Here is a 25024-nt window from a genome sequence, read left to right as displayed (position 1 = left end):
CAGGAGACCTTTTTCCTTTAACGTGAACGTAACTCTGAATTATATTTTTAAGATAAGAAATCAAAAGGTCGAGCGCACATTCTCTAATTCCATAGCTATAAAGTTTCCTGACCAGAGTTTCATGTTGAACACAATCAAAAGCTTTGGATAAGTCGCAGAAAATCCCTAAGACTTTCTGTGACTCCTCCCAGTCTTCAGCAAGTATTTTGGTTAAGATATTGTTGAAAAAAAAAAACATAAATATATGTTACTCAACCGTTGAGTTTTTTTTGCCAGTTCTTCTCGGGTCTGAACAGTTTCTTTCTGAACCTGTGGTATATTTTTGCAAATGAATTGCTTCTATATTGAACAAAGAGTTTTGACTTCGTATCCTGCTGATGAAATAATTATTGTTTTAAATTCATCTACCACTTTTTGACATTTAACTAACTTGTTGTTCTGTTCGGCAAGCTCCGAGTTTGTTATTAAATAATAGCTCTACTGTAAATATACGAACCTATGATAATAATTATTTTCAAGTAAGATAACAAGGCGTAATATAATGCTACGATAAACTCGAAGTTAAATTTATTCCAACCCATCATTTGCCTAATTCCAAACTTCACAAACATTGCGCCAACTAATCAGTGAATATGTACATATATCTTGGTATGTTTAAACTAGAAAGGTAATTTACCATAGTGTATTCAGTGTAATTGCAGGCAACGTTTGTATCTGAAAACAACTTTAAGTGCCTCCAACGCATTGGATTGTTAATCTCGTGCCTTATTACCGTCATATTTCTTGGTTGCCTCGTTAGTTTAGTGGTTTGCTATAAAGCGAATTCAAGTTCCTCGGTTCAAATCCATGGTTAGACCACTAAAGAAAAATTCTCAGTAGTAGCACAGAGTCTGGAAACTGACAGTTTACACACTCGTGCAATTCTAAAGCTGTTTGGTAGACAGATGAGGCAGATTTTGACAAGTTTGAATTAATCCTACTTAAACAAAGTATATTTGACTTTTACTTTACTAATACAATAATAGTTATGTTAAATATTTACATATTTAATCGTTGGACATAGTGATTGCTAGCAGCCTAATCTAAGGCTTATTTTATATAGGTCAAATTTAGATTCCTCCTACCTACGTAGCTCGTCCAAAAATAGCCACAAAGCCTAACATATATTGCACACACGCTTTGCAGAGATTCTGTTCAATTTGATTGCATTTAACTGATTCCAAGCACCACAAACAAAACAATACAATTAGTTTCTGGATCTGAGCCTCCAAAAATAATTCGTAATTATCTCAATGTTATTTGCACTTGCTTGAAATTAGTACTGTATTTTTCATACAAATCTTCATTGGAGAAATTACACAATCCTTCATTGGAAAATTAAGGAATAAGCATCGAATCTTCTTAAGAAAAGAGGAAGATTAGCTTAACATTCACAGTAAGGCTTCATTTATATTTATAGTGGTTATTGATTTACTTACTTAGATAAACTGATTATAAAAGTCAACAGACAGACAAATGGCCACGTGATGGTAAGTGGTCACCATCATAGACATTGTCATCGTAAGTAATATGAATCAACCCTTACATCGTCAATACGTCACCAATCTTGAGAACTAAGATGTTATATCAGTTGCACCTGTAGTCACTTACTTTTCAAACCAAAACCCAACAGTGCTAAGTAATGCTGTTTGTCAGTAAAACAAGTAATGATTGGGTGGTACCGACTAAGACGGGCTTTTTTTTTTTTTTCTTTTTTTTTTATGTCATAGGTGGCAAACGAGCAGGAGGCTCATCTGATGGAAAGTGACTACCACCGCCCATGGACATCTGCAACAGCGGGAGGCTTGCAGGTGCGTTGCTGGCCTTTCAGGAAAGAGTACGCTCTTTTCTTGAAGGTTCCCAAGTCGTATCGGTTCTGAAAAACCGTCGGCGAAAGCTGGTTCCACAGAGTGGTTGTGCGAGGCAGAAAATGTCTTGCATAAAATCCTACCACCAAGTGGATAAATTTCAATATATATATATATTTACAGGTTTAAACAATTCGCATACAATTACTCTATTATTTCAATTTAAATCTTCAGGAAGTAAGCTCATGTAAACAGAGAAGTCTATTGATCCCATTGAAGATCAACAAGCGTATGATTGTAAAGGATCTCATTACCCATTGATCCAACCCTCATTTTGGTTCGAATATATTGCTTGATTTATCAAAATTCACGTGTGGATTAAAATTGGTAATATATTTATAGGTATTAGAAATATATAGATAGCAATCCATATATATAAATTTGTTTATTGTTTTATCTATTAGTAATATATTTTTATTGCGTTGGTCGGGTTTGATCCCCGGGTCGAGCTAATATTCGTAGTAGCAGCTCGAAGTTTGAAAATAGGTAGTGTTGAAACCGTTGCTGCTACGTCTATACTTTCGAGATACATTTGATTTGCTTTGCCAACCACTTTCGGCTCAATCTACTTAAATAAAAATTGTTTTGGTTTTAATCAAATTTGGAGTGAAAGGATAATGTAGACCTGTTTATGTTATGTGCATTTGGCCACCTTCCCATTATCCCAATTTTACTCCATGTCCAATCCAATGTATCCTTTTTCCATACTTCTCTGTCGGATGTCCATATCGTCTTTCACACAATCCATCCATCGTTTCTTTGGTCGTACCTCTATATCCATCCACATCCGTGCTCGAGACCTTCCTCACAACATGGTCCTCATTCCTCCGCGTAACAAGCCCATACCATGACAAGTGCAAACTTTGTAACTTTTTACATAATTAAACTTAAATGATTTTATTTTACAAGTTTTTTTAACTTCACCGTCACCGTCAGTGTGATGTGTCCGTACTACTGAACTGTTTGAGTTGAAATTTTCATAAAATTTTCTATGTTCTTAATAATATAATGTATTATACTAAATATTGTAATTTATACGAATTTGAAGACAATACATTCGTGAGCAGTTTTTTTATTTCAATTTAATTTTTGAGTACATCTAAACTTAATTACCTACTTTTTTATTGATTACGTATATTAAACTCGCACTTAATAAGGTATTAGTATATAGTCTACTAATATTTTCTATTCGCATTTATATATTTCAAAACTTATTCCATTTAGGTTTGATTGACTTATTTTAACAATAAAATATACTTTGCTTAAAATAATATCCACAAGAATAATAAACAAGTTCATTTGAACTCAGAAATAAATAAAAGCGTAGAGGACTAGGACGATATTCATTCTCTGATTATTGAAAAGAATCTCCTGTGGCATTAAAGGACACTTCAGTAGATCCTGAATCACGCTAACGAAGTTTTTTGTGTTATTTTATTTATGTAGTTTCCACCTTATTACATTTTAAAATAAGAACGTCAAGAGCTTATACAATTTTTTTCATTAAATAAATGGGCACCGTGACATTCGAGTGTATAAAGGTGACACCAATAACGGTGGCGTGAATTTTAAATGTTCATTTAAATAATTAATGAGTTCTCTGATGTGAAAATTTATGAATTATCATTAATTTATTCGTAGAAATTAATAAACAGGGCGAAAGAAGAAGCTCTAGGTTTTAAATGAATATACATTAATCGAAGGTAAATAAATGTTAACAATTAGGTACTTAACGTGTTATAACTGTCTTATCCTTGTCTGCGCAAAACGATGTTTACGATTCTTGGAAGTGTATAGTGTTTGTGTAACAATAAGATTCTTTATTTATTTATTATATTTCATTGAATCTATATTAATTATATTTTATAGAGTGCACTCTCACGAGTATTGCTAATATATATATGAATGTGACTTGACTATAAAAATCTAATTAAAAATATGCCTTTGTACTCGTCATGTAATGCTAATTAATTATATTTTAAAACAATCGTAAAATTAAAATTTAATATTAACAAAACAGACCTATGTAACGATATTAAAATGCAAATCCACCTAACCGGGCTAAGCTCACTGATTGGCTGTGTGCCGGTTTCGGCCGCCGAAATCCGGCCCGAACCGGATAAATCCGGATTTATGCAGTTCAACATAAATTCCCGACTTAGCTATGAACGTTTGTTAGATTATCGTGGTAAGAGGCTAGATGTACGGATTAGATAGTATAATTATGGGTGAGATTGTGTTCTATTATCGTTAACTATTGTCTGAAGATTAAGTATATCAAACTGTTTGTAAATTATATTAAGTTTATATTAACCGATTAAGATTGTGTCTACTTACTAAAAGCTTGAGAACACTATTCCTGCTAATTATAATCTTATATACATATAATAAAATTGGAGTGTCTGTTTGTAATATTAATTAACTGCTTTTTTCTACATGCATATGTATTTATACACGGTACATATACCAAAATAACAATTTTTTTTTAATTCTTTCTGTCTTTTTGTTCCGGCTAATCTCTGGAACGGCTGGTCCGATTTTGACAGGACTTTCACTGGCAAATAGCTGGCGTAACAAGGAGTAAATTAGGCTACAACAATCTTTTTTTTGTTGAATTCAAGCGCGCACGAAGTCGCGGGCACAGTTAGTTATTTTTTATAAATTATGGCATGAGAATAACACTCCCAAAATACGTCAAAACTGTTTTTGAAAATAAAAACATCTTATATCATAGTTTTTTTTTAATTTTAAAAGAATATCTGAATGTAGTTTCGAGCTTATAATGTATTTTCAATTGATCAATAGAGAATAATAAACTTAAGTAGGCAATAGAAAAGTATGTCAAAGTACATTTGAAAACAATAACTGATTGATTTAATTATCTAGTTTTCAATCTCCACTTATATAACAATATATATTCAACTTGTATCAAAAATCTTTGAGTATGAATGAAAAAAAATATTTGAATTATTATTACTATACTAGTTTCCGACTGCTGCCCCGCCTGCGTATGTATAATATAATCTAAGTATAAACTATCTGTATTTCCAATTTCATCCAAATCTGTCTAGCCGTTTTAGCTTTATTGTGTAACAAGGATCCATACATATAAATCCATACATATATTTTGTCCATAACACAAGTGCTTTAGCTACTTACATTGGGATCAGAGTAATGTATGTGATGTTGTCCAATATTTATTTATTTATTTATTTATATAAACTCTTATTTATATTAATTGAATTCTACTTTCATTCATTTGATGAAAATGCGCAGCTAGTAACGGTAATATTAATTATTAAACTATCCCAATTTATATCTATAAAGTATTAATGAAAAATCAATTGATTCAGCGACCAAGTTCATTTCATTCCACCCTTACTATTGGCAATATTATCCCTTCGTATGACCAAGTTCAAGCGTTGGAAATAAAACAAAAGAATATATTTGCATATTTATTTGATTTAAATGAACAAAAAAAAAAAATTAAAGTAACACAACATACTACAATAGAACATTCAATAAAAAAATTAAAATAAATATTGACGGACACTGATTATTTAAGTTTTTGTTTGGTATATACCAACAAAATGTTATGAAATACATCAAGAATGCCACTGACAGTTCAAATTGACCACCGTGACAATCCAAGATGGATGCCGCATCCTTTTACTACGCCTGAAAGGTGACGCCACTTCCGTGACCACGTCACTCAGATTCTTTTTACAATAATACTGTAAAAAACTCGGTATTTACATATTCACAAATATTTATTCATTTGTTATACATATAAAAAAATAAAAATAAATAAATAAAAAATAACCATAACCTAACCTATATTATAACTTATTTTTAGCGAATAACTCATTGCTTTTCATATATCTACCTTCTTTTTAATGAGATCTGAAGCTATTCTACCACATATGTATGATGTATACGCGGTACATTTTCATCCAACGATATTTTCCTTCAAAACATGAGATCAATTATAATTACAAATGAAGGTTTAGATTTACTTCCATCCATTCGGCCATGCCGGCTTTTATTAGGATTAAATAAATGCCTTATAATAAATTATATCTCCAATCGTCGTCGGACAGGCAGCAACATTTATATAATATGCATTTTATATTATAAAAAAAATTTAATAGCCATGCTTTATTTTAAACATAAATAATTTTATGATTATAGTATTAGTGATATGTTACAACAATTTTCCAGTACGTATTATTACAATAGCCAACCGTTCAGTTATCTTAGGATAAGTCCTGGTCTACATGTAGTCTTCAGACCACAATAGGACAAGTGCTAAATAAAGACATTTGGAAGAAAATTAAAGTGGAAATAAGTAATTAAATGGAACAGTGTTGTATAATATGTACTAATTACGTATTCATTAAGAACTGGTTGTAGAGTGAACTATAGCTGTGCTACAGGTAGATGCCTGAAATACATAATAATTTAACACAAGTACTTTAGCTACTTACATTGGGATCAGAGTAATGTATGTGATGATGTCCAATAATTATTAATTATTTACGTAAATCGCATGAAGTATGCAAATCTTAGGTTTATCTTTACTCCTTCTTCAATTGGAATAGGCTAATATTAAGCTTTTTTGTACTTTTCGGAGTATCCTGTTAATGTCCAATTTCTGTTGTCGGAGTGTTTGCAATATTATGTCATTTGAGGCATTTTTTACGACATCTGGAATTTTCCTCATAGTTTTATCTGCCTTTTTAGGTAGCAACAGTAACAAATCGTCTGTCTCTCTCTCTCTCTCTCTCTCTCTCTCTCTCTCTCTCTCTCTCTGACTCTCCACCTGTACAATATATATTATTGTATACATTTATGTACGTGAACACAATGATTGACGGAATCACTAGAGAGTGGTCAGGTGCAGGACTAATGATTTATCCGACTTTTCAAGAATAATTTTATTACTGGCAATTTCCTCAAATAGACACAGTGAATAATTGCTATTAGAGGGTACGATGGTACATACCTAGGAGGACTACCCAAAGCCCTTGTAACAAAGGTAGGATAAAAGGTACAATTCGACGTTATAATTACTCAGGCGTAAATTAATTTTGATCAGTTTTTTAAATAAAAAGAAAAATAAAATATATCCAAACTATTTTAGCTCGCTTTTCAAATGTGATTTTGAATTGTTTATAGGAGACTGAACGGACAAGTTGATCATTTGTTGCTATGTGGTAACCATTACAAAAATAATTAATGTTTTGGAGGTACTAATATTTATATCATTACTACAACGCCATCTATGGAATATATTATGTCTTACTTAACAGTAATAACTTATTATGGTTGGGAGTGAAATAAGTAATGTGTTGGTGATATGTACCTTGATCCAACTGGATGTGTTTGGAGAACAATAAAGAGTATCTACAACTGATATTTGCATCGGTTTGATTTATTATCCTTTTTTGTTGAAGATAATAATAAATCGAGTCAAAAATATTGATCGTTCTAAATTCAAATATATATTTTTATAATTTTTCTGTTTGTCCTGGTCTCCAACACTTGATAATGGTAACCCTACTACACAGTAATCGTTATATAAACAGCTTAATATACCATATCTAGCTATTATCTAACAAGGCTTATATATTATATTGCTGGTATTACCCAGACAGTTCAGGTAGGTCAGATGTTAATTGTAAACGGTACGTAATATGTAACAATTCTGTACATCTGGAATATATTTATTACTTCAATTAAATTTAAGCGTATACACCCTAATTGTATACTTTAATAAGACAATTAATGCTAAAAAAGAGTCTTGTGAATGAGTTCATTATTAAAGGATTAATGAGACTGACTAGTCAGATAAGAACAGATGCAGATGGCGCGACGGTCGTTAATACAAACAGATACCAGATTAATTGGTAAAGGTATAATTTGATTACGAAAACTGTAGGATAAAAATCAAGAACCTTCTCATTAAATTTTCTTTATCCAAGTACAATTTTAAACTATTAAATTTGAAACGTAACAATAAACGATCGTGATCATTGTGAATAGGGTGAAAACATTTTAAATATTTACCTAATTCTTTTTCTTGAGCCGAGATGGCCCAGTGGTTAGAACGCGTGCATCTTAACCGATGATTTCGGGTTCAAACCCTGGCAGGCACCACTGAGTTTTCATGTGCTTAATTTGTGTTTATAATTCATCTCGTGCTCGGCGGTGAAGGAAAACATCTTGAGGAAACCTACATGTGTCTAATTTCAACGAAATTCTGCCACATGTGTATTCCACCAACCCGCATTGGAGCAGCGTGGTGGAATATGCTCCATACCTCCTCCTCAACGGGAGAGGAGGCCTTAGCCCAGCAGTGGGAAATTTACAGGCTGATTATTATGTTATATACCTAATTCTTTGAACTTGAACATTTGACGAATATATAGAGGTAATCAGAGAATGTTCAACGTTGTTTACACCTTTAAAGACGTATCCCTTTGAATGTTACCCACAGATATTAATTTTAAGTGCTTAGTGATACGTTGATGACACTTTTTCAATAAATAAATAAATGTATTCATGTGGTTATTTGGTATTCAATAAAACGCAAACAACTGTTTATATTATGATAAAAATAATATTCATATTAATGAAATATGTTACACAGGCGGTAGAGAACTCGAAGGTAAAGTGCCTTAATGAAGATAAGGCAGTTACTAAACAAAAATTTTGGGATTCGCCATTGGCCCACGTTACACTGTGACAAATTATGCACACAAAATTTAACAAGTGCCAAAAACCGTGCCAGACTTCCAGCGTTATTAAATAAAGAGTCGGGTCACCAAACCATACCTTCTAAAAATCTTTGCACACATTTGTAAATATAATACGAATTATCAATCAATTAAATTAAAATTCGTGTATTTTTCTATGTTATGTAAACAAAATTCGACCGAGAGGTGCCTTTGTTCAACCTTTAATTGTTTTTATTTACGTTATGTACATATAGAAATGCTGCATAATTTTATTTTAGTAAACATCATAATCGATATTTTAGGATTATTTATAGACCGGCTTAAATATACAATATTTCAAATAACAATAATTTGCATAGAGGTGCAAATTGGTACTGATGCTTGGGATCATATTACAAATGAAATATCCTTAAAAATCATCAATAATAAATTTAATTAAATATTATCTTATTTTTAAACATGATCGAATGAAACGCACTAGGGACATAACATCTTAGTTTCCAAGGTTTGTGGCGCATTGGTGATGTAAGGAATGGTTAATATTTCTTATAGCGCCATTGTCTATGGGCGGTGGTGACCACTTACCCTCAGGTGATCCATTAGTTCGTTCGCCTACCGATATCATAAAAAAAGATTTTTTTAGAAATAACATAAAGTATGCATATTTTCAAAATACTTGATCACACTGGTTGATCATTTTTTTTTTCAACGACAAATATCAGAGAACCAAATTGAGAACAAAGGAAGTACCAGAAAATACAGTAATTTTGTCTGAATGTAAAATGAAGATCCTCGATCGAACACTACTAGTTCTATTGATTGACATCAATAAATAAACATCATAAAAATTATCTCAAGATATCAATCAAGAAATATTATTATTATATATATATTTACCTGTATCGCCTGAAATATCCACTTGTGATCTGAAACAGACGATAATTGATACAATTAATTAATTTAATAACAAAGCTACAATTGATGTGTATTTTTTTTATTATTTAATTTACAATATCCGCGGTTTCACAGTTGCCCGTGCCTTTTTTTAGATTTAATTTTTATAAATTTTGGCGTTATTTTATATTTTTCTTGAACATCAGCAGATCTTCGCTGGACTTCGAGCTTGTCTTCTTGGAAGACGTAGCCCACACTGACATTTTTTTTTTCCATTTAAAATAATATATTAATAATCCATAATAAATAATATATGATAATATATAAAAATACTGTATATAGTAGTTTTTTTTTTTAATCCTAATTACTGCAATCCAGCGGGCCCTGCTCCGTGCTCGATCAGAGAGTACAGCCTCGGCGCTGATGCAGCCTCTGATGTCGCGTTTGTGTATAGATGTCTTAATTTATGTGTAACATCAAAAAATCAGTTAAAAGGAACAATGATAATTTGACCCTTTACCGTCATTAACATTCGTACAACGACGGTAATATTATCGATGAGCTGTCAAAGTGTTAACTGACAGCAATGGCCGATCGTAATTAGAAAATTAAATGAAAATTAGCAAACCATAATCCATATTCATGAACCTCGCGTTATTGCCTCCACTAGTGACAGTAGGGCCGAACCACTTTTTGCTCAGAGGATCGGGATGGCGATTCAACGGGAAAACACTGCTAGCGTTCTTGCCACTATTCCACGAGGTCATGATTTATACAGTATTTTTTTAATTGTTATATATATATTTTTAAATGTTTAATAATTCTTATATTCATAAAAGAGGAAAAAAAATTGGAAATGCTCAAAGAACTACTGAATTTATCTATATCTAAAACAACTTGTCCTGACTGACTGATTCATCATCATTAACAGCCTCTAAATTTCCCTTGCCTGTAATTCTCCCTTTGAGGAGAAGGTTTGGAGCATATTCCACCACGTTGCTCCAATGCAGGTTGGTGGAATGCACATGTGGCAGAATTTCGTTGAAATTAGACACATGCAGGTTTCCTCATGATGTTTTCCTTCACCGCCGAGTATGAGATGAATTATAAATACAAATTAAGCATGAAAAACATGAAAATTGCCTAGGTTTGAACCCGCAATCATCGGTTGAGATGCACGCGTTCTAACCATTGGGCCATCTCGGTTCATCATAGCCGAGCGTAAACTATTAAAGTTAGGGCCATGAAATTTGGTAAGTAGGATCGTTTTGTTGAGTAAAAGTTAACTAAGGAAGAAATTTTGGAAATTCTACCCCTAAGGGGGTGAAAATTTGTATGGAAGTGCGTGATTCTTTAAGTTATAAACATGAACATTTAATTTTGGAATACTGATTCAAAATGAGTGATACATTTTTAAGCGTTTCTGTATTGCATCTGTATGCGTTTCTACACCTAAGGGGGTGAAATAAGGATTAAAAGTTAGATTGGAAGTCCGTCATTTTTTAAATTAGGAACATGAGTATGTATTTTTGGAAAACTGGTTAAAAATGAGTTGATACGTATTTAAGCGTTTCTGGATATTTTACTAGAAGATGCACCGCGTTTTGGAGAAAGTTTTAGTATAACCTTACCAATATTATGAATGCAAAATTAGATGTATAGATGTTGCCTTAAAGAAGAGAAGTATTCGGTATCTCCTTAAAGATAATTGTATTATAGTTGTAAAAACACAAGCACGCCAGATTAATATTACATATATTGGTTATGCGCTTGGAATGTGATCAAACTCCTTTGTGCATATGAATGGTATCGATGACATAAGAATCTAGATTTAATAGTCGTTTAATAGTCTCACTAGTACTAGGCTTATATTGTTTTTATGAACATCGTTATTTTTTAACTAGGATTATTTTGGTAAAATATATTTGAAGCGAATTATCATTGATGAAAATATGGTTACTGCGACATATTTCTTTTAGACATTTAAAAAATGTAAAATCTGTTATTGTTTTGATATTCACTTGAATATAACCCAGAACTGCAAATTTTGCATAACATTTTTAGACGAATCCGCAAATATGCCACCAGATAATAAGTGGTCATATAGTATATGTGATAAGTGTGTGGTACCAACCCATATATCTTTGCTCGAAATCTTATCACCGAATAAATTTTATCTTAGCGTTCTCACAATGAGCTTTATCTAAACAAATATACTACATATAAACATACTAGGTTTAGTACTTCCTTAAACTACATAAATACTATTCCTTAAACTACATAAGTACATTTTAACCGATGGTTGCAGGTTCAAACCCAGGCAAGCATCACTGTATTTTCATGTGCTTAATTTGTGTTTATAATTCATCTCGTGCTCGGCGGTGAAGGAAAACATCGTGAGGAATTCTGCATGTGTCTAATTTCAACGAAATTCTGCCATATGTATATCCATCAACCCGTGGTGGAATATGCTCCAAACCTTCTCCTCAAAAGGAGAGGAAGCCTTAGTCCAGCAATGGGAAATTTTAATGGCTGTTAATGTAAAAATGTAAAATAATATCTATATCAATACTAATAACCGATATCTGAATTTGTATGACGAAAGCTTGAACACCAAGGAAGGACATAGGTGACTTTTTATGTCTAACATCTAACGACAAACTCCTAAAAAGTGAGCAAAGTTGCTGGCGAGAACTAGTTTATCATAAATTTTATAAATGGCCCGTCTATTTTCTATAAGAATTTTAAACTGATTTAAAAAATAAATTCTCTCAGCATTTACGATTGAGAAAAACAAGCATTTGAGAGGAATCACATCTTTGTAGAGTAAATCCTATTAACCGTCAGAGTGGAGTTTCTAAGTTTTTCCAATCGGCTTACGTACTATCGTACACAGTAAGGGTTGCGTCACACTGTATGGATACATCGTCTTACAAAATATTAAGATTATAATTATAATTTACTTACATACAAATAAGTTATATATAATTTTTATTAAATTGCTGAAGATAAAAACATAAGAAATCCATTGAAAGTCTTTTACAGCCGTTAGGATTAGGATTTAAATGAATTAACTATTAAAAAGCCGAGATGGCCCAATGGTTAAAACGCGTGTGTTAGATTTTTTACATACAAGCTCGGCGGTGAAGGAAAACATCGTGAGGAAACCTGCATGTGACTAATTTCAACGAAATTCTGCCACATGTGTATTCCACCAACCCGCATTGGAGCAGCGTGGTGGAATATGCTCCAAACCTTCTCCTCAGAGGGAGAGCAGGCCTTAGCCCAGCAGTGGGAAATTTACAGGCTGCTTATGTTTATGTTATTAACTATTAGTGAATTTTAACAAATATTTGATGATAATTGATTTTTGTATGTCAGTTTTACTAAGTGTAAGTTATTATAAATCAATTTTAATGAAAACAAATCGAATCTTTTGTACTGAGAAACAATTTACAATATTATAATTGGTTAATAATTTGAACACACATCAAGTGTGGTCCATCCCTTTGGTTAGGCTTTTCAGTTGTTAAGTCCATGTTAAAGCTTTCCTCTATATTATGTTCGTTGTCACAAAGGATCTGTTCGGATTTGCTGCTTATGGAATTTAGTATCAGATATACCTACATACCTAAAATATTTAAGTTGGGGTACAAAAGTGTATTAAATTTATGTGAGAAATACGTACAATTTTTTTTACTGAAGATACATCTAGAGCTAGATAACACATCCGGTTGGTGCTATTATAGTATATTATGTTGGTGGTTATAACACAGCTTTAAATTAAAAAAAATTGTAACCAATCATATGTTAGATATTCTAAGGTGATTTCCAGTATCAGGGGTTCTGTATAATATTACAGATGGTTAAGTTTACCATTTCCATTGTGAAGATACGAACCAAATTTAAGAGCCTTGTTACTTGTGAATAAAAAATCTTGTTTTTGGGTCTCAAACACCCATAGATAAAAAAAAACCCTATAATGACACTTCGTTGTCCGTCTGTCCTTGATGGACAGACATACAGAATTTTTTGTCCATCAAGACTCTTTTTCTCAGGTTAAAGTTTAAAGGTATAAGGTTGAAACTAATACCAAATACTGAGGTCAGCGGTCCCTCGGGGCTGTGAAAATTAACCTCTGTGTCTACGCAATCAAAATGTATAGAATACTTTCTGTTAACGTAGAATAATGAAATTTAAAAAAGTGGGGAGTTAATGCTTGTTGACTTCCAGGCAGTATATATTACATACATATATAATTATATTTAACTACATGCATAAACATAATCAGCCTGTAAATTTCCCACTGCTGGGCTAAGGCCTCCTCTCCCGTTGAGGAGAAGGTATGGAGCATATTCCACCACGCTGCTCCAACGCGGGTTGGTGGAATACACATGTGGCAGAATTTCGTTGAAATTAGACACATGCAGGTTTCCTCACGATGTTTTCCTTCACCGCCGAGCACGAGATGAATTATAAACACAAATTAAGCACATGAAAATTCAGTGGTGCCTGCCTGGGTTTGAACCCGAAATCATCGGTTAAGATGCACGCGTTCTAACCACTGGGCCATATTAACTAACATGAATGTATTTATAAATGATGAAAAAGTGTAACTACTGAGGTTTTTGCCGGTTCTTCTCGCTAGAATCTACATTCCGAACCGGGGGTAGCTTCACTTAATACAGTTTGTTAAATGACGATTCAAAAGTGCATGTAAAAATCTACTTGAATAAAGTATATTTTGATTTTGAATGAAATTTGGCAAGAAGCAATATTTGGTAGCACAAGTATAGGACGAAATCTGAAAACCTTTCAATGTCGTGTCGTGGTATAAAACCCTCAATGCAAGATTCCGACTTGCAATTATCTGTTTTTTTTTAAATGTCCGGTTAATTTCCGTTCGCTGGATCTTTCATTCTTCGGTGCTATGCTAAATTTCCGAACTTTTGCAGTGATCGATATTCTTTCATTACAATGACATTTGTTTCAAATTAGTTAATATTCTCATAATCGATCAAATGATTTTAGTGTCCAATAAATTGTATTTATTCAAGCAATTATACCTTTCAGAAAGGTAGTAATAGAAAAAAAAAACTATATTTGAAAATAGATTAACTAATAAGAACTATTCAAACAAACTAAATGGTTAAATGCACGAAAAGGCAAAACTACTGTTAGAACATAGAAATCCATACTATATACTATATATACTATATACTATATATACTATACTATTATTCTTATACTATTATTATTAATATTATAAATGCGAAAGTAACTCTGTCTGTCTGTCTGTCTCGCTTTCACGCCAAACTGCTAGAGAGATTTAAATAAAATTTGGTACACAAATAGTCTAGAGCCTGTGAAAGGACATAGGCCTTTTTATTTGGAAGAAGTGCTGTAAAGGGTTGAAAAGGGGGATGAAAGGTTGTAAGTTGTTGAAAGTATTGTAATTTTTAGAACTAGAAGCATAAAACTTATATTTTAGGCTGTAAACTTATAAACTAACATATCATGACACCCACTAAGTAGCGAATTATGGAAATTCTACCCCTAAAGGGGTGAAATAGGGGTTGAACGTTTGTATGGAAGTCCGCAATTTTTTAAGTTAGAAAGATGACACTTTAATTTTGGAATATTGATTAAAAAGGAGTAGATACTTATTTAAGTGTTTCTGCATATTACCCTTACGGGGGTGAAATAAGAGTTGAAAGTTTTTCTGGAAGTCCATCATTTTTTAAATTAAAAACATGAAACTTTCTTTTTTGGGGTACTGATTAAAAATGAGTTTATTCGCACCTAAGCGTTTTTGGATATTTTACGCCTAAGGAGAGAAATTGGGTAGACATTTAGTATATAGGGTAGTCTGGAAGTCCTTCATTTTGAAGTCAGAAGCATAAAATTTTATTTTCGGGCGACCGATTAAAAATGAGTTGATGCGCATTTAAGCGTTTCTGGATATTCTACCCTAAGGGCTGAAATACACACCGATGTGGTATACAAAGATGTCTTACATTAACGTAATATTTTAAGTTAATTTGTAAATATATTCATATTCTACGCAAGCAAAGCCCCGGGTAACAGCTAGTACATAATATAAATGAAATACGTTTTAAAGACGTATATCCATTAATATATATTTATTCACACACACATGAAGAAGATATTTTATAGATAGCGAAATTTTGTTTTTTTAAATTGGGCCTAACGATAATTATTCACTCCCGAACAAAAACAGACATTTTCCAAATCGGTTCATAAATGACGAAGTTCTGACCTAACAAACCAATAAAAAATACAACCAAAAAAGCAGTAGGAAAAGAGAAGGTTTCCAATTTGGATTATTTTTTCTGTACTTTCGTGCATAGCTTTTTCGTGTGATTTGCAAAATCGTTATTTGTTCATAAGAGATTTATCTCGAAATGGTCAAATTTAAATTTCGCAAAGATTCGTTGATGTCTTTCAGAGACGGACAACGGTACTCTTCAAAAATTGATTGCTACTATATTTTTGCTGAATGCTATATATTAATTCGTATCAATCATAACAAATAATCATTTGAAGTCTGGTACAAAAAAAAATCGAGCAGTGACAGCTCAGGAAAACTATAATAATGACGTCATCCAAAACAAGGTTGCTTTCACCGGCCACATTCGATGGAACAAATCAACTATACTAAACAAATTCTTATGCAAACACAAGTGAACTCTGTTCACTCACTCTTATAATGCGATAGGACAGCAATTCCCGGACGACTGGAGATAATGCAGGCGCAGGACTACCGTTTTACGTAACTTGTTTTTTTAAACAATCGCTTGAAATTCAATTACGTTATAAAGTAATAAATTAATAGGAAGTTTGAACATAAGCAAAGGTTCTAGTATAAATTACACTATTTAATTTTATCGATAAATGCTCGGAGTGTGTCTGCAATAGTACCATCATCAGGGAGTGGACGCGTTAAAATCACGACGCTGATTGATTGATTGAGCCGAGACGGCACAGTGGTTAGAACGCGTGCATCTTAACCGATGATTTCGGGTTCAAACCCTGGCTAGCACCACTGAATTTCCATGTTCTTAATTTGTATTTATAATTCATCTCGTGCTCGGCGGTGAAGGAAAACATCGTGAGGAAACCTGCATGTGTCTAATTTCAACGAAATTCTGTCACATGTGTATTCCACCAACCCGCATTGGGGCAGCGTGGTGGAATATGCTCCAAACCTTTACCTCAAAGGGAGAGGAGGCCTCAGCTCAGTAGTGGGAAATTTTTGGGCTGCTAATGTTACGTATGTTGCTGATTCATTAATGATTTCGACATTTCAAATTATAATAAGTAATTATATTACAGAACATTTGTAGTTAAGAACACGTCGCGTCACGTCGCGTCTATAGTCTAAATAAAAAGCGGTCGAAACATGTATGGAAAATAGAAAATAAATGTACTGCAAGTACAGGTAGATTTGTTTTGAATATAGTATTTTTCTTTTAACTTTGTTAAAATGGGACATTCGTGGATTCTAATATGCTTGTATAATTTCTATACTAAGAGACAGTAAAGCAAACATTTCATTTAAAAACCAAGCAAAATCCTTTACATGAAAACTCTATTCTGTTTCAGTCTCATTATAATATCGAAAAGGAAAAAGGAATCCTAACTTTAATGTATCAAGATATAAAATGGTAGACGCAGAAAAAAATCTTTTGTTGAATTGGGTTAAATTTCACGACATTCGCAAATAGAGTAAAATGTATCTAAGTGCATTGAACTTAGGATTGCAAATCGAAAGGTGGGAAGTATTTTGTGAATGGGCAAGCAATGTTTTATGTCCTTGCAAATAAAATATAGCTTTAAACTTAGAGAAATATGGTTGAATTTGGCTTACCCGCCGATTGAATTTTCCAGCATATGGGATTCCACAATGGAAGCATGCCTCGTATTGTACACTCGGAGAGCATCTGCGGACAAACAATAGGTATTAGGAGATAGTAATTACATTGTACACACCATTTTAGTAGTTATTTCAAAGAATATTATGTCTAAAATTCCGTGTACTTTAAACTGTGAAAAGGATTTTTTTGCAATGTATGTTTTTATATTTCTCCGACTGATACAGTCATAGAAAATAACTACAATTCATAATAAAATAAAAAAAAATGAAATGTTAATTTTAAATAACTATTTCTGTGCGTCAGCACCGCTGTTATAAAATATGTACATATTTAAGTGAACGCTTTGACTGTAACGCTTGATGCAATATTTTTAAATATACCTATGTCAACTGGAAATTGAGACGGCTGATGAAGAGGTAGTAGTATGTTACTACTGTCTATAGACATTCTTACTTACTGTAAGAAATACTAACCATCTTCTTATGACCCTCGTATCTGTAGTTACACTATAGCTGATTAGTGTTCTCTATAAATGGACCCCCATTTGTTTTTACGGTATGACTGTGTTTAATTTGTAATTATTTCCGACTATATTTATGCTTCAGTAGCGAATCTCAAATAATTGCTATGACGTTATAGATGATGTAGGTATATGCCTCGTAATGACATGTTCACCAATATTGAAGCATAGGTCCCTTTAGTTCAGTACAGTGTGCTCGTCTTCAGACCTCTTTTAAATGAAGGATTCACTCCAACAAATTTACATTTGTAGGATTAAAACCTTTACTTTTTCATCCGAAATTATCAAATGGATGCCTTTTGAGCGCACGATCAACGACGAATAGTAAACTTCATGCTTTCTGAGGCACATGACTATATCACTACGAAATTAACCGTGGCTGCTACTCCAAATTTCTTAACCAAAAATTGCTATGACTTAAACTTCTGACTCAGAACTTAACGCCACTACAACCTTTCTAGTTCTTGACTGCTACTTCAAATTTCCTAACCAAAAATTACTTTAACTGACCCTGAACTTAAAGCCAGATCTTCGGGATCTTCGTCCTCATATGTTAGTCACAAGACCAAGAATAAGATACTCCTAAATAAAAGAAAATTATTAGATAGTTAAAATCAAATGAATACGTTCCATTCAATCGGTTCATAATAAAGCTTTAACGGACACAAAAAGACAAAGTTTCGTAATTTAGGTTTAGAAGTTTGCTTGTTAGCGAGTTCGGCTCGCTGTGGACGTCATGAAGCGACAGACGATAGGTCGTTTATTAAAGCAGGGAAAGAGATAGATATAGAAACGTATAGCCGTCTTAAACTTTTGAACTTCGAGATAAAACTAATTAAAAAATTGCTCGACACCTGCATGGTTTTCGCGCGATTTTTTTGTCGAACTTTCTGTTCGTTTATTTATTTATAGATTACTAATATATTTTTAGTTTCTATATAAAATAATATGTTGCGACTATTTCATACCAATATTATAATGAGATAAGTTTGGTTTAGTTTACTTCGTTCTCTTTCAGATACGCGGAAAAATCCTATTGATAAAAGATTTTAAGTTTGAAATACAGTTAAACTGGATTTATTATAGGTTTTTTTTTAACTTCAGCTATTTGTAAGTGTGAATAACATTTTCAAAATAAATAAAGAACTCATTTAGATTCGTGGCAGTATATACATAATATTATGTGGTAGAGCAGAATGGCTCAGTCACACTTCATACACACAAACCACCAAATAATTTGCAATTTTTCACCGACCGCCAATACCACCACCGAGAATAAGATGTATTGTTAAAACAAATTTGGTACATTAAAATTCAGTGATGATCGGAATAGAACCCACCTAACTAACCTTGATTGTTCTAACCACTGTACCATCACAACTCTTAAAATACTAAATTTAAAATTAAAACCTGTTTAACTCTCTAACAACAGGCGTTCTGTTGAATATAATTATAAGCATATTTATTCAGACAATTTTCCTCTATAAAACACTTTTCGTGAAAATGTTTTAGCGTTGCAGTTTCTTTGACAGACGTCGAATGATAAATTTATCACCGAGAGGTAATGTGCCAGGGTGTCATGTGCAGTGAAAACAAAAGCGGTTGGTGCTTTTACCTTGTATCTGTTAGAAATCACACTTAACCGCATTATTTCGCAATTGGGTTTAACCGACATTTACGAACCAAATTATTAGTAAATGGCATTTACTAAAAATCTAAATATTATTTTTTCAAGTATTCTCTGCGAGCTCTTCCGATCCGTTTACACGATAAATTAAAAGTGAACATTAGTTCAAAATGTAGATTCCACTGTGAAGTGCCACCGCAAGGAATTATGCTTATAGTAACTCGCTGGAATAATTTATATTTCAATGTAATTAAACAATATTATTTATTTTATTCTTACGTATAATTCTTAGAAAACCGGAGCACATTCCTCGTCCTATTTTCACTCTTGAATGCTTCTACGAACAACATATCCGATAGATGTTTAATTTTTATTTATTTTAAAATACAGGAGAAATATAAAATTGAAAGGTTTCACCTATCGATCGTACGAACAAGTGTGGATCTTACCTAAGTCAATTCGCTTGAACAATTCATTTTTATTTCATCTATCGACTAGTTAAGTGTCCAATTGTCGAGTAGCGAATTGAAAAGTTCAACTATTCAAATTGCAATCATAAATACGACGTACTAAACAGTTTTATTTGATTATATTATGTAATAGAATTATTTTCTACTTTTCGTTTGAATATTAGAGTGTTAGTATATAGTAGTAGATACAAGAGACATAACATTTTAGCTTCCAAGGTTGGTGGTACATTGGTGATGCTGATGGAAGGAATGGTGAATATATAATTTTTACCAACAGTTGGTCCATTTGCTTGTCCACTTACTAATATTATAAAAAATATCTTTTTTATGGTTCCATACCAATGAAGAAAATTAGGAACCATTCTAAAATCACTTCGTTGTCCGTCTGTCTGTTTGTCTATCTGTCCGTCAAGACATTTTTGTCAGAAATGAGTAGAGGTGTACAACTGAAATTATAACACTAAAGTTTGCGGTGTCTTATCTCAATAACCATCAACGGTCGGTTAAAAATATATAGGACTTAATTGTAGAGTAAAAATTAAGCAACAAAAAGTATCTTATCATAATTTTTATATCGCTAACACCCTGTACTCTCCATTCCCATACTTTCATAATCCGATTAAACGGCAAATCCGATAAGACCGGAAATAAGTCAGCCGAGAGTGTAATGTCAACTTCTATATTTTTCTGCTATTGAGAATTTTTCGACGGAAAAACCTTATAAGTTATCTAGTCTTTTTAGTCTATAACGGGATTTGAATCCATGTCCTCACGATCTCATCTCGACTACAACGAGGTAGATAAATATCGGAGATAAAAGTCTTGTTTCATATCACAATTAACTCGTAGAAAGAAATATAACAATAAATCTTCTAAATAGACTCAATTTAAACGTAAAATATTACGAACTTAATTCACTTGACATTGCTATTAGTCTCAAGATATTCAATCCGGCGCTGAATATATTATTAAAAAAGGACTAGGAAGAATTTGTTTAAAATATTTGATAATTATTCCACAAAATATATTTGCTATATCAATATTTCGAGATTTCTTAACATGTATATTATTGGAAACTAGTAAATCGCCCTGCTTCACACGGGTAACTTTAACATGTATATATATATATATAATCTCCGGAACTAAAGATCTAATTAAAAAAAAAATTCCTAGTAGAAACCTATACTATATATATATATATACTCAAACCCACAAACAAAAAAGCAAATACTTCTTTATAATATTAGTATATATATGACTATAGTATTAGATAGTAACATATAATTTGTTCAGCGTATATATTTTTATTATATCCTGCAAAGCTCGAGAAAGTGAACAGAGCATTTCGAGGAATAGGCGCACAACATCGTCCTAACTAACTGACACCTGGCTGCTGCAAAGAATTTTGGGGACAGAACAGTCATGATCACTATACTTAAATTGCATCGAATTTAACATTTAAATTGCAAACGCTATTTCTATTTAAACAAAATACCAAACAGAAACGAACTTTTGAACCGTTGTCATTTCTATCACAAAGCGCTTTTCAAACAGTTTTTTTCAAACATTCAAAATAAAAAAAAAATAGTGAGCGTATGCAGTACGATGTTTGTGTGGATATTCCTCATTAAAATGCATGAAGAGAACGGGCAAAGAGTAAAAGTTGTGTATTTTAATGCCGCAAATATGCTTGTCTCCGCGAGGAAAATATCACATACATAATACGAAATTTTATATTGTTATGATGTTCATTGTAATTCATCTTAATCCTATTACAATCATAGGAAAACTCACATTCGAAAACTATTTTTATCAGATTCGTTAAGTATTATTTTAGATCGATGTTTGACCTCTTTTTGGAAACGTAATCTGTTGACTTTTATCCGGGAAACACAATATTAATGATTATTGTTTAATAACATAACATATATACGTTTTTAGTTTTGGAATACTATGCCAGAGCTTGCCACTAATTAGCCCAAAAATGTAGGCAAAATGTTGTTTACTCAAACAAATATGAATAAATACATAGGTCATTCGCTTTTGTAAATATTATATATATTTTGGGAAGCGTTTGACAGATTCCATCGGGTATTTTGTCGCTTATTTCACAAAGCCTAATAAGCTTATAAATGTCTTTAATCAGTGCGTCTTGTCTATAATTAAATACGGAGCCAAGACGAGATAGATTGGCTATTGAAAGGGCTATATTCGGTGTTTATCTAAAGAAATCAAATGATTTAACAGTATTAGTAAGCGATTCAGTTCAGGTACCTTGCATTTCCCTTCATTACGTAGAAAAAAAAATCTTGAAAAATTATAGCGAATATGATCTCAAACCCATCTGAAAGACGATGTACCCAAAATGACTCGTGATAGTTAGATAAATAGGGTTTTGGGAAATTTAATCGAATCTTTCATCGCTCATTCCACCGAGCCTTAAGACAAAAGCCTTTAATCAGAACCCCTTCTCAGTAATGAAATTCTAAATCAAGACATAGATTCTCAAGACTATAAGAAAGAGTTATACTCCGAGATGATTATTATTTATAAGGTCTCATCAGAAATCAAGCGATTCAAAAATCTAACTTTTAAGGCTTTGTGCAAGCCCGTCTAGGTACCTCATTATATATTCTACCAAGCAGCTTTACTTAGTATTGTTGTATTTTGATTTGAAGGATAAATGAGCCAGTGTAATACTGTAATTACAGGCGCAAGAGACTTAACATCGTAGTTCCAAAGATTAGTGCCGTATTGGTGATATAAAGAATTAGAGGTAGGGGACGACCAAAGAAATGATGGATGGATTGTGTGAAAGACGATTTGGTTAGAAATAATGTTACGTGTGAGATGACGTCCGACAGAGTAGAGTGGAAGACATGCTGCGCCAATCCCAAGTAAAATTGGGATAAGGCCAGGAGTATGATGGATGGTGGTGGTTACCATCTGGAGGAATATTTGACCTTCCGCCATGAAAAATACTTGACGATGTTCAAGCGGTCAGTCTTTTCTACCGCTGAGTTGTGAGTAAAAAAATGGACTCAGTAACTTACATGGATGATGAAACGTGGTTTAATTAATTGAGGAGATCTAATACACAATTTATCAAGTAAAGTATTCGAGTTTTCGAGTAAAATAAGTGATTTTCTAAACTTTAAATACTAATAAGTCATGTCAATTTATATTATACATTTTGCTCTAGAAACCATTGAATAGATGATACGGTGCATCTAATATGCTGTTTAATCTGTGAGACAATAGCATCTCTTTGTCGGATACTAGAAACATGCAATAAAATAAATAAATGCACCTTTTTTTATCTGGAATTCCCTCGTCCATTTTGTACCGGAAATCTTTCTAGCAAGGACTTAATGGAAATAATTTGTTTTAGACCGAAAAGGATTCCTTATGGTTGTTTATTTTATTATAGTTGCGATATCAAGAAATGCGTTGTCAATAAAATTTTGTTTTTATTTAGTTTTGCACAATATTATTTTGACGTTTCGACGGCGTACATGTTTAATTAAATTGTTACGTCATACTGAAATTACCCCCTTTAGTTCAGGTTCAAAAATATGATAGGTGTTGAATTTTTTTTCGATTTCGTTAAAATGGCTTGTTGTCAAATTGACCAATTTATAGAATCAATATATCAAACCACAGAACGATACTGCAAAAACTGGCCTTATTTATGCCATCCAGTATACGTTGTCATCTATTCCTGTATCATAATGGCTCACTCGTGGAACTTAACAGTATTTGGTAGTTCGTTGTCATTTGGTGATAGAACCTCTATTGAATATGTAGTACCAACCCAATATAGTTACATGACGACTTTATGAGATTACTGGAATAAATAATATTTTGAATCTGCAACTTAATTCGGATTTTCAAATGTATACTTACTAAGTATTCTATATGATAACAGCAAACAAGTTTCCGGCCGTGGCTTCGCTTGAATTTTAGGGGTTAATCGTCAGGTGTTAAGTATAAAAAGCATATTTGGTCATGACAGACCAACAGACAGGGAGATAGTCAACACCGACGGTTTCTAATTTTCATAGTAGCAAGTTTATAAAAGTGCATAGCAATTTTTAAATGGAACGAATTTTAGATGATATTTTCAGAAATATTCGTTTTGAACTTTGTGTTGATATAAGCCTGCCCCTTCCTCCCAGGAGAAAATTAGTTGGAATAGCTTCGTAGTGCCGTATGTTCTAGCAAAGAGTGCGAGGAGGGATGTGATCATTTTTTTGCCCCTGAGTCGAACCAACGAGCGAATGCGTTTTGAAAATATCCTATATCCTTAATTTCGTGTCGGAAGTGTGAGGACGGCAATTGCAGGTTATTGGTGAGGAATCTCAGTAATCCAGTTTCACCAGATCCAAGTATCTTTCCTTTGTTCCATTTTTGGATTCAAATTCTATCAAACCGTAAAGTTAAGGGAATAGGATTACAAAGACAAGTTTTTATATCATATAAATCGTGTCAAATGTGAAATCACAGTTTAGTGTAGAGCAATTTTTTTCTTTTTAGCACATTTAAATAAAAGCTTGTTTTTAAAAATATTTTTTACCTTCAATTTATTATTTCAGTGACCAATACAACATATTTTAAAACTCAAACATTGCAAACACGTACCTCACACACCCAAAAGCAATACTTCACCTAAGATTAATAAGTTACGTCACACGTATAATAAATGTAACTGGCGTTATAACGATATAACTTCTTAAATTTATATTGCCAATTTAAGAAGGTAGGTAATTCGCAAAAACGCCTCCTGATAAATGTTCGTTCGCATCTTTGCCGTATTCCTTGCTCTGGTCTGACGTTGACATATTGGGCTATATATTTCGGCAACGCCGTACATTTTGCACGTTAATCGAATATAAAGCCTTGTTATTGATATGCCGTTTACCATAATGCTGCTTTTATAACGGCTTTTATGCTGCAATGTGAATGGAT

General features: G+C 32.6%; 1 protein-coding gene and 1 long non-coding RNA gene across 2 annotated transcripts in view; both read right to left on the bottom strand.

The window, feature by feature from the left end:
- LOC113404173 (cell adhesion molecule Dscam2-like) overlaps positions 1–25024 on the bottom strand; it is a 399093-nt gene that overhangs the window by 128826 nt on the left and 245243 nt on the right. The window lies entirely within an intron of this gene.
- LOC135193966 (uncharacterized) overlaps positions 17433–25024 on the bottom strand; it is a 54498-nt gene continuing 46906 nt past the window's right edge. Inside the window, exon 3 of the long non-coding RNA XR_010309526.1 lies at positions 17433–17505. This is a non-coding gene — a long non-coding RNA (uncharacterized LOC135193966). The remainder of the gene's footprint in view (positions 17506–25024) is intronic.

This window comes from Vanessa tameamea, chromosome 23 (genome assembly GCF_037043105.1).
Source record: "Vanessa tameamea isolate UH-Manoa-2023 chromosome 23, ilVanTame1 primary haplotype, whole genome shotgun sequence".
Classification (NCBI taxonomy): Eukaryota; Metazoa; Arthropoda; class Insecta; order Lepidoptera; family Nymphalidae; genus Vanessa; species Vanessa tameamea.
This window is presented reverse-complemented; position numbering and strand designations above follow the sequence as displayed.